The following is a 15,520-nucleotide window of genomic DNA, read 5'->3' as shown; positions in this document are numbered from 1 at the left end:
GATGGTGGGGTGTGAGCACTCCGATGGTGGGGTGTGAGCGCTGCAATGGTGGGGTGTGAGCACTCCGATGGTGGGGTGTGAGCGCTGCAATGGTGGGGTGTGAGCACTCCGATGGTGGGGTGTGAGCGCTGCAATGGTGGGGTGTGAGCGCTCCGATGGTGGGGTGTGAGCACTCCGATGGTGGGGTGTGAGCACTCCGATGGTGGGGTGTGAGCGCTCCGATGGTGGGGTGTGAGCGCTCCGATGGTGGGGTGTGAGCGCTCCGATGGTGGGGTGTGAGCACTCCGATGGTGGGGTGTGAGCGCTGCAATGGTGGGGTGTGAGCACTCCGATGGTGGGGTGTGAGCACTCCGATGGTGGGGTGTGAGCACTCCGATGGTGGGGTGTGAGCACTCCGATGGTGGGGTGTGAGCACTCCGATGGTGGGGTGTGAGCGCTCCGATGGTGGGGTGTGAGCGCTCCGATGGTGGGGTGTGAGCGCTCCGATGGTGGGGTGTGAGCGCTCCGATGGTGGGGTGTGAGCGCTCCGATGGTGGGGTGTGAGCGCTCCGATGGTGGGGTGTGAGCGCTCCGATGGTGGGGTGTGAGCGCTCCGATGGTGGGGTGTGAGCGCTCCGATGGTGGGGTGTGAGCGCTCCGATGGTGGGGTGTGAGCGCTCCGATGGTGGGGTGTGAGCGCTCCGATGGTGGGGTGTGAGCGCTCCGATGGTGGGGTGTGAGCGCTCCGATGGTGGGGTGTGAGCACTCCGATGGTGGGGTGTGAGCGCTCCGATGGTGGGGTGTGAGCGCTCCGATGGTGGGGTGTGAGCGCTCCGATGGTGGGGTGTGAGCGCTCCGATGGTGGGGTGTGAGCGCTCCGATGGTGGGGTGTGAGCGCTCCGATGGTGGGGTGTGAGCGCTCCGATGGTGGGGTGTGAGCGCTCCGATGGTGGGGTGTGAGCGCTCCGATGGTGGGGTGTGAGCGCTCCGATGGTGGGGTGTGAGCGCTCCGATGGTGGGGTGTGAGCACTCCGATGGTGGGGTGTGAGCACTCCGATGGTCGGGTGTGAGCACTCCGATGGTGGGGTGTGAGCGCTCCGATGGTGGGGTGTGAGCACTCTGATGGTGGGGTGTGAGCACTCCGATGGTGGGGTGTGAGCGCTGCAATGGTGGGGTGTGAGCACTCCGATGGTGGGGTGTGAGCACTCCGATGGTGGGGTGTGAGCGCTGCAATGGTGGGGTGTGAGCACTCCGATGGTGGGGTGTGAGCACTCCGATGGTGGGGTGTGAGCACTCCGATGGTGGGGTGTGAGCACTCCGATGGTGGGGTGTGAGCACTCCGATGGTGGGGTGTGAGCACTCCGATGGTGGGGTGTGAGCGCTCCGATGGTGGGGTGTGAGCGCTCCGATGGTGGGGTGTGAGCGCTCCGATGTTGGGGTGTGAGCGCTCCGATGGTGGGGTGTGAGCGCTCCGATGGTGGGGTGTGAGCGCTCCGATGGTGGGGTGTGAGCGCTCCGATGGTGGGGTGTGAGCGCTCCGATGGTGGGGTGTGAGCGCTCCGATGGTGGGGTGTGAGCGCTCCGATGGTGGGGTGTGAGCGCTCCGATGGTGGGGTGTGAGCGCTGCAATGGTGGGGTGTGAGCTCTCCGATGGTGGGGTGTGAGCGCTGCAATGGTGGGGTGTGAGCGCTCCGATGGTGGGGTGTGAGCACTCCGATGGTAGGGTGTGAGCGCTGCAATGGTGGGGTGTGAGCACTCCGATGGTGGGGTGTGAGCGCTGCAATGGTGGGGTGTGAGCACTCCGATGGTGGGGTGTGAGCACTCCGATGGTGGGGTGTGAGCGCTGCAATGGTGGGGTGTGAGCGCTCCGATGGTGGGGTGTGAGCGCTGCAATGGTGGGGTGTGAGCACTCCGATGGTGGGGTGTGAGCGCTGCAATGGTGGGGTGTGAGCACTCCGATGGTGGGGTGTGAGCACTCCGATGGTGGGGTGTGAGCGCTGCAATGGTGGGGTGTGAGCGCTCCGATGGTGGGGTGTGAGCACTCCGATGGTGGGGTGTGAGCGCTGCAATGGTGGGGTGTGAGCACTCCGATGGTGGGGTGTGAGCGCTGCAATGGTGGGGTGTGAGCACTCCGATGGTGGGGTGTGAGCACTCCGATGGTGGGGTGTGAGCGCTCCAATGGTGGGGTGTGAGCACTCCGATGGTGGGGTGTGAGCACTCCGATGGTGGGGTGTGAGCACTCCGATGGTGGGGTGTGAGCGCTGCAATGGTGGGGTGTGAGCACTCCGATGGTGGGGTGTGAGCACTCCGATGGTGGGGTGTGAGCGCTCCAATGGTGGGGTGTGAGCACTCCGATGGTGGGGTGTGAGCGCTCTCACGGCACCACCCCAGCCACGTTGGTGGAGACGGAGGCGCCGGTTATTTGCGCCATCGCGAGACGTGCGATTGAATCGTGACACGCTGTTGACCGATCCGCCGAGCTGTCCGGGCGACGCCGCTGACAAAACTCGCTTTGATCCCTCAAAAATTGCCAAACACTGCAATAACCTGTCCCTCCTGGAGCAGAGCTCTGAGCCACCGATCCTGGAAAATTTGGCCTCACGCGGCAGTCTGTGGGAAGCTGTCCGTGCACAAAATCTTTCTTGGTTTTGTGTCTCGCGGCTGAAATTGATTTCCCCGCCTCAGCCTTTTCGCAAACAGGCAAACGTCTTTGCCAGTCGGTGCACTTAGGACCTTATACAACTTTGGCTTGGAGCTCAGCGTGGTTGCAGCATGGCATGTGCCTTGCGGTCGGCAGGCAGGCAGGCACGGGCAACACTCGTATGCTGAAGGATTATCGATCCCGGCTAAAGGTGGGGGGAGGTGGGGGGGTAGACCCCAGCGGCGCCGTAATGGGAATTGATCGCCGTAGTTAATCCTGCTGATGCTGCAGTGTGGGGCTCCACTTAAGTGATGCACGCTTCGCCGTTTTAAATCTCACCTCGCCCGCAACGCGATCCAAAAACGCCATTGGAGTTTTTGAGATCAAGTTCATCGAGGTTATGACGGCCAACGTTGTTGACTCCCGCCGCCACTACACCTCGCCATTGCTTCCTTCTGCCTGCCAGGTCCCGAAGTTGTTGTTCAGTCGAAACTTGAAAATGCATCTCAAATTGCCCCTTAAGTCTCCGCCACTGTCTTGCCTCTCGGCTTCTCCTTTGGTCACCGACTTCTGAATGCCAGGGCAACCTGGCCCTCCATTCTGCACACATTCCCTAGCCATGGACATTTCCGCTTCTTTTCAAGTCCTGTTGTCACCCACAAAGTGATGCTTTGTGACTCCTAACATGTATGTACGATGAACTTCCTTCACACCCTACGCAGCAAACTGCGAATCGGAGGTGTGGGGGAAGGCTGTATTGAGCCATTAATACACCTCATCTATCAATACAGCCATCTCAATACACCTACATATCTGTACAGGGATTCTAGGAAAATTCGACTTCCAAACTTTCTGAGATACGAATAAACCTGTCCGTTTGTCCAGTTGCAACTGTTCACGATGATATTGCCCGTTACAAGTTGATTTGTGAAGCGCAGAAGAGAGCAACTGTGCAGTCATCTCTTGGTAAGTTAAAAGAGAGTAGAGAGGAAACACGCACACCAAAGGGTATTAGCATCTACATCTGCAGAACATGAACCAGTGCCATCTACATCTGCAGAGCATAAAGAACCAGAGGCATCTACATCTTGCAGAACATGAAGAACCAGTGGCATCGACATCTGCAGGAGATTATACAACTTTTAAAGCCATTCCCCGTGTTTAGTGTACATGCCGTACAACGTGTGGAATCTATAGAGAGTAAAGTTGGATTTGCGAACAAATCAAGTTGCGAACAGACTTCTGGAACCTAACTCGTTCGTAAGTAGAGGAGTCCCTGTATTCCTCCAAATTGGTTTACAGAGTTCATTAAAAACCCACCCTGCTAGTGCACAACAACCTCTCACGACTTCCTCTCAATCTCCCCGTGTTAAGCGCACCACTACCAAGATATACATACCTGTCAACCCATACGGTTTACCCCGTATTCTTGTACAGGGAAATTGAGTTTTCAGGTCGCTATGGCGTACAACCGTTTCAATACGGGCACATTTGTTTGTTTGTCTGTGTGTTTCCCTTGTAATGGGACTCTGTAAGATGAACGTTGAGATATATAAGAGGCACGGGATGACCAATAAGGTCTGAATCGGTCCTGAATAAGAATGGCACTGATAAGGGGTTGACAGGTATGGATATACACAAAATAGAAATCGCAACACAACGGTCTAGAACTAAGGTATGGATTACTAGCGGCTAAAGTGAACATAGCTTGCAAAAGTGACACCGCGTTCGACTCGTGCTCGATGAACGCACCGCCTCGGGCGTTTTCGCGCACGGAGCATTGAAGCGTGGCCCAAAGTGTTCCGCTCTTGTGAACGATTCCCTCCGCCAAAACCGGGAATGAAAAAAGAAAACTGCTCCACGTGAGGCTCGCATTTGTGTACAAAGCGCACGAGGCATTGGGAAGCTCCCTCGCGATTTTTCCTTGTGTTCTGTTCTATATGTTAACAGAAACCATCGATCTTGGAAATTTGAAGGAATTTCGTTGTACGAGGGTTACTCTGCGGTATTAAATGGACTTGCTCCTCCCTGTATTTATGACCTCCTTCAGCCACGAATATTCCATCGAGATCGTTAAGATCCTCAGATTGTGCATTGCTCACCGTCACCACCGTCTCGAGGCGTCACACTCGGCGGGTGACGGCGCCTTTACAACTGCGGCCACCTCAACTCTGGAATTCGTTGCCCCTTCGAGGTCAGGGACGTCAAAGACACACATCTTCAAATCTCGACTGAAAACATACCTGTGTAAAATGGCCCTCTCTCTTGACTTATTCTCAAACGTCTTTCTCACTTTCTTTAACTGGTCAATGTTAAACTGTTTCTGCCTTTCCATGTGTAATGACGACTTGACACACTTCTCTTGATATGGCACTTTATTGAAGGCACGTTCACTTGACGTCAGGCGGAGACCCCCCACTGCAACAGCCCCGAGTCCCCGGCGCATCTCCCTTTTATATACCAACACGAGGCCACGCTCCCCCTTCTCGATCATTCTCGTAGCCACCAGTCCCTTCGCACTCACAACTGACTCCCCTGTCATTACCTCCCGTGGCCACCAGTCCCTTCACATTCACAACTGACTCCCCTGTAATTACCTCCCGTGGCCACCAGTCCCTTCACATTCACAACTGACTCCCCTGTAATTACCTCCCGTGGCACCTGCCCTGTCTCCTCTCGGTTGACACAGACAAACAAAGTTGCATGAAATACTCGTTAGGATATTTATTAAACTTTCCTAGAGGCTTAGCCGCACCGTGCAATCTTTGGTACGCTTGCTGAGGGTACGATCGGACTACACTGGATTGGTCAACATGAATTGCAAGCAGTTCGTACGAGGTGAAACGCTGTGCAACCATGTTCAATGCAATCGTGTGCAATCGCCGTTCGCCGCGAAGTTGGTGATGGCATCACCATGGCGCTTGTGCCAGGCTGTGTGCACTTTGAGGCCACGTGGAAAGGCTCGCTGGCAGGAGGTCACGGAACAGATCAAGGTGCCACAAAGTCAAGGTGCCACAAAGGCCCGTTGCATTATGGGGCTCCGGTGCATGATGCCCCCCTTGTAGTTTGGGAGTATTTGAATCTGGAATTCAGCGGACGATGGATTGGGAGAGGGTCTGACGTGGCTGCCCCGAGGCCCAGGCCTGCAAACAACACGCTACAATTGGCTAGAATATGAGAGACGGTGGTGGCCTGGGAAGCCAGCAGTGGATAGATATCCGCTGCTTCTGACAGTGACGACTACTATGAAAATAAGCAATAAACATGGTGTCAGTCAACCAACCAAGAGTTGAGCTTCAATCGATCAATGTCGCGGCCTTGCAACTGTGAGTTATGTGCTCTGAGCACAGCATCGTCCGGTCAGATAATACAGTTATAACAACAATCCATCTTCGTGGAGAATTCCCTTTCAGGAGTTATCAAGGGGCTTACTTTACACTTATGAAATAAGTTCAACATACACACGTACAGAAGTTCAACATACACACGCACGTAAGATTGACAAATATTGAGGAACTCAAGACGGCTTGTGCGAAACTGCTCGTCCAGATACGCAGACATCATCCACTTGAAAGAATCTGTCGAGGAGGACATGGGCACCGATCCAGCCGTGTGCTGAGAGGGCGACACGCGGAGGTGTTCGATTCGAGGTGACATCTATCGTGCAGGTTTTCATGCAAAAGGGGGGCTCTGTGGCCACCCTGTACGATTGCGGTTGGCTACGTACGGTGCGAAAGAAGTTCAACATGCACAATCTGCACACATACAAACGACTCTGAGAAGCCTATTACCAGAGGTGGGACAAAGTCATTGTTATGCAAGTCCAAGTCGAGTCTGAAGTCATCAAATTCATGACTCGAGTTTGACTCGAGTCCAAGTCACATGACTCGAGTCCACACCTCAGAGGTGGGACAAAGTCATTGTTATGCAAGTCCAAGTCGAGTCTGAAGTCATCAAATTCATGACTCGAGTCTGACTCGAGTCCAAGTCACATGACTCGAGTCCACACCTCTGCTACGTACGGTGCGAAAGAAGTTCAACATACACAATCTGCACACATACAAACGACTCTGAGAAGCCTATTACAGAGTGTCGCGTCGAATGTTGTTCGATGTCACCTATCAAGTCACCCATTGCGATCTGAAAAAAATAAAAAGCACGTTGATCATCCAGGGTCGCCCCCCCATCTATCAATAACATCACCCAAATTAATCGGGAGAAGTTACAAATCAACATTGAATTGAAAGCCTCTTAAACATGTCTCCCACCATCCACACACTCCGTCTCGATAGTTGATGTTTTACACAACACACCAGCTTCCCCGTTTAAGGCTGAGTCAATCTCGGGGAGGTGCGGGACCATTTCAGATGTGGCCAGCGCTGATGTCAGCCGTGGCCTCGAACCAAACACGAATTGCCATCCGTCGACACACACGCACGCTGACATACAGGCAGTGGCTACATGGTCACGTGGACGAACTCGCTGATTTGATGAATATCGGATTGTTATCAAGCCTCGTTGTAAACAATAGAGCCTAGCAACCGATTGCACTTTGCAGGAACGATGCAACGGTCAGGCAATTCATTGCTCGCCACAGGGTTGCATCCAATGTTTAGTCCGAAATTGCATAGTCTATACAGCCCGTTGGGGTTTCCTGCATAAATGTTTTTATTTTGTTAGAACTATTATTATCTGACCAGTGAGTGCTGTGGTCCGCACCTCCGATTAGTACGGTTGGCTACGCATGGTACGAAAGGAGTTCAACATTAGAATCAGAATATGTATTTGTATTGGATGAATCCGATGAGCTATTAAGCTATTTCCCACAGATATCCAGTCGGGGCGTGTCAGTAAGTAACAACAACAACAAAAACAATACAAAAACACGTTATGAGTGCAAAGTATAGGTAAGGTAAGAAAATGATTTTTTTTTTTACCAGGTAAAGCCCAATGAGCTATTAGCTTATTTTTCAGAAGCGACCTGGCCACAAATGATAGCTCAACGAATTGGCTTATCGTGTGGAAATTGATAGCAGCAGACACACACTGTAAATATTCTGTTGGAAGGCCGCAAGCTCAAAACCTGGTTGGGAGTTGACTCACCCCACGTTTATTATTTATTTTCATCATAACCATCGTCAGCAGCAGCAGCAGCCGCGAATATCTACAGCAGGAATAAGATGTCCCCAGGCCAAAGCCTTCTCAGCGTGCTGCCATGTAACAGCCCGTTCAGCTCTCGCACAATCAACTGATGCTAAATAAAGCATTGACTACAGGAGATCGAACTCTGGTTTATTTATTTTTACTTTGAATATTTTTTTTAGATTTAAAAATTCAGCACAAAATCGGCATCCGTAAAATTTGCAGCATCTTATGGGAAGCTCTTCCTATGGACACGCTGGTCGCTTGGCTTTGTAATGTGGAATTGCACTGACGGAGCTGTGCACTGCCCCAGGGAGACACACTCGCATCTGACTTGGGATGAGTATTTTGTAAAACAGGCCAACCTGTTTCTGTGCGAGCTGTCCTGGCTGCGTTAGGCGTGGGCTGAGAATGCTTCCTGTGCAAGCTGTTAGCAGTCAATGTTATGCGCGCATTAGCGGCCAGAGGCTCAATGCTACAATCACGCATCCAGTGTAAGTGCCTCTTAATTCATACCCCTACCCCCTCCCCACACACACACCGTGCTTAGCATCCAGGATGGCATTAATTGATTTTTGTCTAAATGTATACATCCTGCTTTTATAGGAAATATCAATCGATATGTATTATAGGCTAATGCCTTAGATGCTGCCAAACATCGTCATCGCTTCCGCCAAATTCAGCAACTTTCACAGTTGACACTTGACCTCTGAGATTCGCCCATGCAGTCTCTTCTGGGGTTTCGTCTTCCTCTTGGTGGCTGACACCTGGGTGCCACTCCGATTCTGATGCAGGCTTTCAAAGTGCTTGTGGTGACATTCCTAGAATCCTATACACCGAAAAATGTGTACTCGATATATATAATGATACCCATATCGATCCATTGTTAATGTCCGGCTCTTTAACCCATACAGGCATTCATTCATTACTGCTGCATCAAACATACATCTTTTGAAACTGACATTGACCCTTATCCTCTTCAAAAGGGGTTTATGAAGGCCTTAAAAAATACAGTTTATGTTTACACATTGCATGTATTAAACGCTTCACGACGCTTGTTACTTAAATATTAAAACATGAGCAGCACAAAGATCACGCACCACATTTGCTGAACAGAATAAAATAATTGTTGGAGTGACGCACTTGAAAAAAAACCAGCATTATAAGTCGTGTCCAATCTACAGCATATCCATCGTGCAATTATTGAGGGCACCTTTTGGAATCAAAATTATTAAAGAGGCAGACGAGATCGGGTCCCGGGTGCTTTTTTGTAAATCGGCACAGTTACCACCACTCGATCACTCGGTGGGCCATACCCATCAAAGGCCTCAGAGTCCAAGAAGTATTTCGGTCCCAGAGGGTCGGCTTGGCATCCTTCCCTACCTGCCTCAGGTGGACTCGCCTACAGATTGTCCCTCGTAAAAAAAAAAAGTACGGCTGAAGGGTCCTCGCTGGGTTGAGGCAAACGATGACTCGCACGGTTGGCTACGTACGGTGCTAAAGAAGTTCAACATACACACGAACACACCGCCCGGTGTTTGTGCGATGATGAAGAGGCATCGCCCAACAACACATTGCTGCCTTTTATATTTTATTGTATCAACTTACACACGTACAAGACATGCCTTTGTGGCAGCCTCTGTGTCCACGCGGGCTGAAGCCTATGTGACCTCTGTGGACACGCTGGCTCAAAAAGGTTCTTACGTAAGCTTAATTATACATTATAATAGTATTCCGTTTCATATAGCATCGTCGTTCATACAAATTGCATCTCGCAATCGCCGAGGAACCACAGATCAGCTGGAAGGCAGCCAGGCGGTAAGCCGGCGGCAACAATTGTCCAAGCTCTGTGTTCCTCTTTATATTAAGATGTTTTCAGACAATTCATGAGTGGGATATAGACAAAACTATTTCTCATACAGTAGGAAGAGATGATAAGGGGGCCGTAGGTGGATTTTCTCCCCCCAGGCCGAGTGCGCTGGCCCTCCAGGAGCCCCGAGACGTCCCTGTGTGGTCGCATTGAGATGATGTATGGTGCGAAAGAAGTTCAACATACGTACACATATACATGTCCAGCAATGCGATGGTTCATGAATTATATATTTTGTAAATGGCATAAAACAACAGCGTAAGGGTAACTGTTGAAACCGCATCGCAGAGCTTAAATTTCACATCGCATTACGGGAAATTGATGCATTGTCGTGTGTGTAGGAGTGGTGTTACAGCTACTTACGAGCAAGCACACAGTACTATGATCCCGGCCACCTCGTGTTAATTCTTGGTCAAGATTTATATCTGTACCCATGCTGGCCCTCTGCTTGGTCACGTTGTCATTCGCCATTTTCTATCCACTGCTCGGTGAAGGCCACCCCACGACTTTGCCATCGCTCGTGGTCCTGCATGCCACGGTCCCTCTCGCTCCTGCGCACGAGTCGATCTCATCACTTCGTCGACCTGGCAGAGTCACTGCGCGCCAGCCCGGTCTGGGAGCTCGTACACAAAACGGATGGATGCACGGTGAGATAAATAACCGGAACAACGAAACCGACACCAATCTCCCCTGGCTCCCTATTCCGGCGAACATTTCTGCTTCCAAACATCCACCGAGACGGGCAAACTGCACGGGAAGTCGTCGACGCGTTGTCTTGCCAGCGACAACCGACCCATCAACCAAAGCCTCAACATTCCACTTCGCCACCAACTCAAATCCCGACACACCCCCCTCCCTGCTGGGATCGCGTGGCTTGCAGCGTCCTAGAATCCCACCCAGATCCAGAAGAGACGCTGGAGAACAGAACAACGCCGATATCCACAAATCAACACTTCAATCGATACTCAGACATCACAATTGCTTGGACGTTCCTCCTCGAACACACTGGCCACAGCCATCAGACAAATCAGAACATCAACAGACATCTCCTTCATGAGTGTGTAGAACTATGAAAGACAAGCAACAGTGCGACTCTGGCCATGCAACACAAACTATGGGCCACCCAGTAAACCCACGGTACCAGGCTATGCGTTAATTGTGTGTTGACCGACTCTCTGTGTTGCATTACATTACATTTCGATATTTTGCTAGGTTATTTTATTTAGTGTGTCTCTCTCCCGTTCTCCTAATTTTCAAGCTTGCGTACCTTACCACGCGTCGTCCTACTCATTGACATGCTAATTTTTTCTCTGCCCCCTCCCTCTCTCCGCCCCCGCCCCCTCTCTCTATTTAAGGCCTCGTCACAGAGACGTTTTCTTTCTCTGTGCCGATGTGTGTTCTCTCTCTATGTATTATTTGGTTCTTTCAGTTAAGTCACGTCTAAAGATAAAATAATAAATTTAATTGCTATTATTTAATTTAATTTATTATTTTATCTTTAGACGTGACTTAACCGAAAGAACCAAATAATAATTCCTGCAGTCACGAACGTTCTAAAATTAAGATTCTCTCTATGTATCTTTGTGATATCTGCCTGCTTCTATGTCTGTCTATAGTTTTCTGGTTAGATTTTTGTTGCTATTTCTTTTATACCTGATGATGATTGCTTGTGTTGCAATCGAAACGTCGTAGTATGCTATTATTTAATGTATTATTTTATCTTTATACGTGACATTACCGAAAGAACCACAGAGTAAACCCAGGTAGTCTGCGCTCATCCAATGGAGTAGGAGGAGGAATCGCAAAACGACACCAACTCTCTCCCGAACGCCACTCGTGGCCAGCAGACCTCCACATTCATTGGCATTCAACTCCTTTAACATTTTGCCATCACGCGCAAGAATGGAATCACCCCATCGTCTTGGACATGTTCTTTAATTTGCCCTGCCATTCTTACACCAGTCCATTATCATATATTCTTGGAAATGTCGCCCAAGCCCAATAAAAAACTCAATTTTTTCTTCTTATTCTTCTTCAAAAGTCAACATCATGTTTTAATTTGTTCTCGAACATAGGCGGTGCTCCTTTAATTCTCTCCGTTTAATTCCGAGCACGCGGCATCTCTCCGTGCCTCTGGGTGAATCTTTATCAGCAGGCGATACGGCACTCGGCGAAGGCGTTGTTGGTGTTCTCTTCAACAGTCAAAATGTAATTTTCCAAAAGCACTCCCTCCCGACCTTGCTCCTTTCTTTACTCCTTCGCTATCACTATACCGGCCAACCTTCAATGATTTCCACAAGCTTCTAAGGTATGCACACTCCGTTGTTTCCCAGTCTTGTTCGGTGAATTTGCAGCATGCGATTTCTATCGCGCTCTCTCACACACACACGCACACGTTTATATTTAGCCCCACGATGCAGCCCTCTTTCTTATGCTCTTCAAATTGTTTTATTAACTTCATTCCCACGCTGTCGTCGTCGCTGAACTGAGATGGATAAACACGTTCACCGTGAACCCCTCCACCCCCCCCTCCACCCACCCCGTGCCTTTAAAAAAGAAATCCAATCTTTGGGCCGGTAAATTAATGACGCAAATGTTTACCGTTCATTATGTCCTCAGCGTCATTATTGCGCGAGGCTCACACCGAGGACGTTGATGTCTTTCGCATAGTCTGCAGCAGTAGTTTAGAAGTCCGGGCACGTTGTTGCTATGGTTACAATACTGTAATCCACATTGAATGCAATGTATTTTTTACGTGGCAAATTTAGACCTTAACGCCCGTACACGATGGCCTATTATTTTGAAATTACGCCATGGGATCATTGCCGTTCTCTGTGAAGCAGACGGCGCGGGATTTACGGGTCAATAAACTTGCAGTATTAGCCGAGGCGGCCTGTCTGGTTCGAACCGCGGACCTCTGCAGCGAGCGGTGAACGCGCTCCCACCGCCAGACAACGCGATCACCCCATGAGTCCTTTGTGTGTGCGTGTGTGTGTGCGTGTGTGTGTGCGTGTGTGTGTGTGCGTGTGTGTGTGTGCGTGTGTGTGTGCGTGTGTGTGTGTGCGTGTGTGTGTGCGTGTGTGTGTGTGTGCGTGTGTGTGTGTGCGTGTGTGTGTGTATGCGTGTGTGTGTGCGTGCGTGTGTGTGTGCGTGTGTGTGTGTGCGTGTGTGTGCGTGTGTGTGTGTGTGCGTGTGTGTGTGCGTGTGTGTGTGCGTGCGTGTGTGTGTGTGTGTGCGTGTGTGTGTGTGCGTGTGTGTGTGTGCGTGTGTGTGTGCGTGTGTGTGTGTGTGCGTGTGTGTGTGCGTGCGTGTGTGTGTGCGCGTGTGTGTGTGCGTGTGTGTGTGCGTGTGTGCGTATGTGTGCGTGTGTGTGTGTGCGTGTGTGTGTGCGTGTGTGTGTGTATGTGTGTGCGTGTGTGTGCGTGTGTGTGTGTGCGTGTGTGTGTGCGTGTGTGTGTGCGTGTGTGTGTGTGCGTGTGTGTGTGCGTGCGCGTGTGTGTGCGTGTGTTCGTGTGTGTGTGCGTGTGTGTGTGCGTGTGTGCGTGTGTGTGTGTGTGCGCGTGTGTGCGTGCGTGTGTGTGTGCGTGTGTGTGTGTGCGCGTATTTATGTATTTGTGTGTGGGGAGCGGTATTCTCGCAGTCAGTGCTCTGCGTGATGAATCGAGTAGCCACCCGAGTTCGATGTCCGCTCATGATCAACACCGGTGGCGATTAGTTGAACCGGTTCTGCGCCTCCCCTAGGTCAACTTAGCCTCAAATGAGCACCGTTAACCATGGCCTTTAGGAACAACAAAAAGGCGACCGGGCGTGGTGCTGGCCACCCAGCCCCTCGTGCATCGCGCCCTGGCCTTCATTCGATGGCTCGCACGAAGCGAGCCACCCGTGAAGGCTGTTTAGGCGACACGCGGGGTACCTTTGTTCATGTACGTGCTTGCGTAGGGGTGTAGAAACCCTGAACACATGACAATTGCAATTAATTTGCGATTGCCCCGCGTTAGAAGGGCAGGGAAATAACTGATCTCTTGATGACACAGAGCGGCGTTAGGAGAAGCAAAAGCAGGCGGTGTTCATCATGAGCGGGGATGATGACCGCGAGCCGTGCCGGGACAAACGAGCTCGTGGGAAGTCCCCCCCCCCAGCCACCCCCCCCCCCAGTTCCCCCAGCCCCCCCCCAGCCCCCCCAGCTCCCCCCCCAGCACCCCCCAGCTCCCCCAGCCACCCCAGCCCCCCCCCCAGCTCCCCCAGCCACCCCCAGCCACCCCCAGCTCCCCCCCCAGCACCCCCAGCTCCCCCAGCCACCCCAGCCACCCCCAGCTCCCCCCCCAGCACCCCCCCAGCACCCCCAGCCCCCCCAGCCAGCCCCCCCCCCCGGCAAACCCATCACCCCCAGCCCCCGGCCCCTCCCCGGCCCCCCCAGTCCCCCCAGCCCCCGGCCCCCCCAGCCCACCGTGTTCGCGCGCTGTCAACATTTCCCCCGTGGATTTGTGGCACCACCGCTCGGAACGCTACAAACCTGCGCGCGTGTCAACGCTAAACGCGCGCGGGCTTAATTGGGCTTGAGCAGCAATCACAATTTGTGGCTTCCGCGAGGCTTCGGCCACCGGGCGTCCCCTGGGCAGCGATCGCCGCCGTGCGCGCGGGCGATGCTGGCCCGGGTTGGCATCGTCTCGTTCATCACGGCCGCCGCTGAGCACAGGCCCAGAGGATAAGAGAAAAACAAACACACAAGCGGCCAGCGACAATGGGCACCGTCGCACATTTCAGTGTATGAATATTTATTTATAGTGGAGGAATCCGATGAGCTATGAAGCTCTTTTTCACAGACGCGGGTAAGAACGTGACAACAACAAACAACACAGACACGATGAGGAGTGCACAGTACAATCAGGGTAAACAAACCACCCAAACACACACAAATACAACTCAGCCAGCCCCATCATACCGGACAAAGCCCTCGGAGGTATTCACTGTTTTTCCACAAGCGACCTGGCCGCAAATGGTAGCTCAACAGTGGCTCATCACTTGGATATTTATAGCAGAAAAATAATGTCAATAATCTCAATAACACCCACGCAGGTAGGCTTTCTCCGCCAATGTCACGGTTCGTAATTGATTGTTGTGGATTGCTCTCCAATCCAGTAGCGTCGCGAGTATGTGGGGGGGGGGGTGACTTGCCCCCCTCCCCTCCCGCCCTGGTGGTCAAAGCTACGAGTTGGGGCCCCCTTGACAACCACCACGAGGTACGTTTTCAACAATTACATTGCAAAGAGAGGTTAACCTACGGAGCTGTAGCGGCTGCGTCTTGCGAAGACGCAGCGCGCCCCAACAGCGTTAAGTGTTCGAGGCCGTGAGCGCGGCGCCTCTTGCTCAGGGCAAGAGGCGCCGCGATGTCTGATAGCTTGAGTGGTGGGGGGACCGTGCGAGAGAAATTCGATGGTGGGAGCCCCGCCTGAGCGTCGTCACGAGGCCACTGTCCCCATCACACGGGCGAGCAGCTGACGCGGCGACAAGACCGTCTGTTCGCGCGACAACTTCCTTCGTTTGGCTGTGCGTCGGGTGAAGGAGAGCGCGCGACACACACACACACATTGGTATTTTACTCGTGCGGCGATCTGACCAAAAAAAAACCTTGCAATTACGAATCACTGTCGCTGTTGTACTGGATAAGAGTGAACGTGTTTCTTGTATTCAGGCCAGGCTTTAAGAGCTTGGAAATGGAGACCGCGTCCCTTTCATGATGGCCAACCGCCACTAAATTTGTGTAAAAATGTATCTTTGCAATTTATTTAATGCATTCGCAGCGAAGCAATCGATGTTGTTGAAAGGTGAACCAGTCAACAGGACCCTTTGTTCGAATGCATTAGACAAGTCGGTTCCGAGCTGCCCGA

This window comes from Lethenteron reissneri, chromosome 35, assembly GCF_015708825.2.
Source record: "Lethenteron reissneri isolate LAM-NWPU_2019-01 chromosome 35, ASM1570882v1, whole genome shotgun sequence".
NCBI lineage: Eukaryota > Metazoa > Chordata > Hyperoartia > Petromyzontiformes > Petromyzontidae > Lethenteron > Lethenteron reissneri.
The sequence above is the reverse complement of the archived record's forward strand: the minus strand, read 5'-3'. Positions refer to the sequence as shown.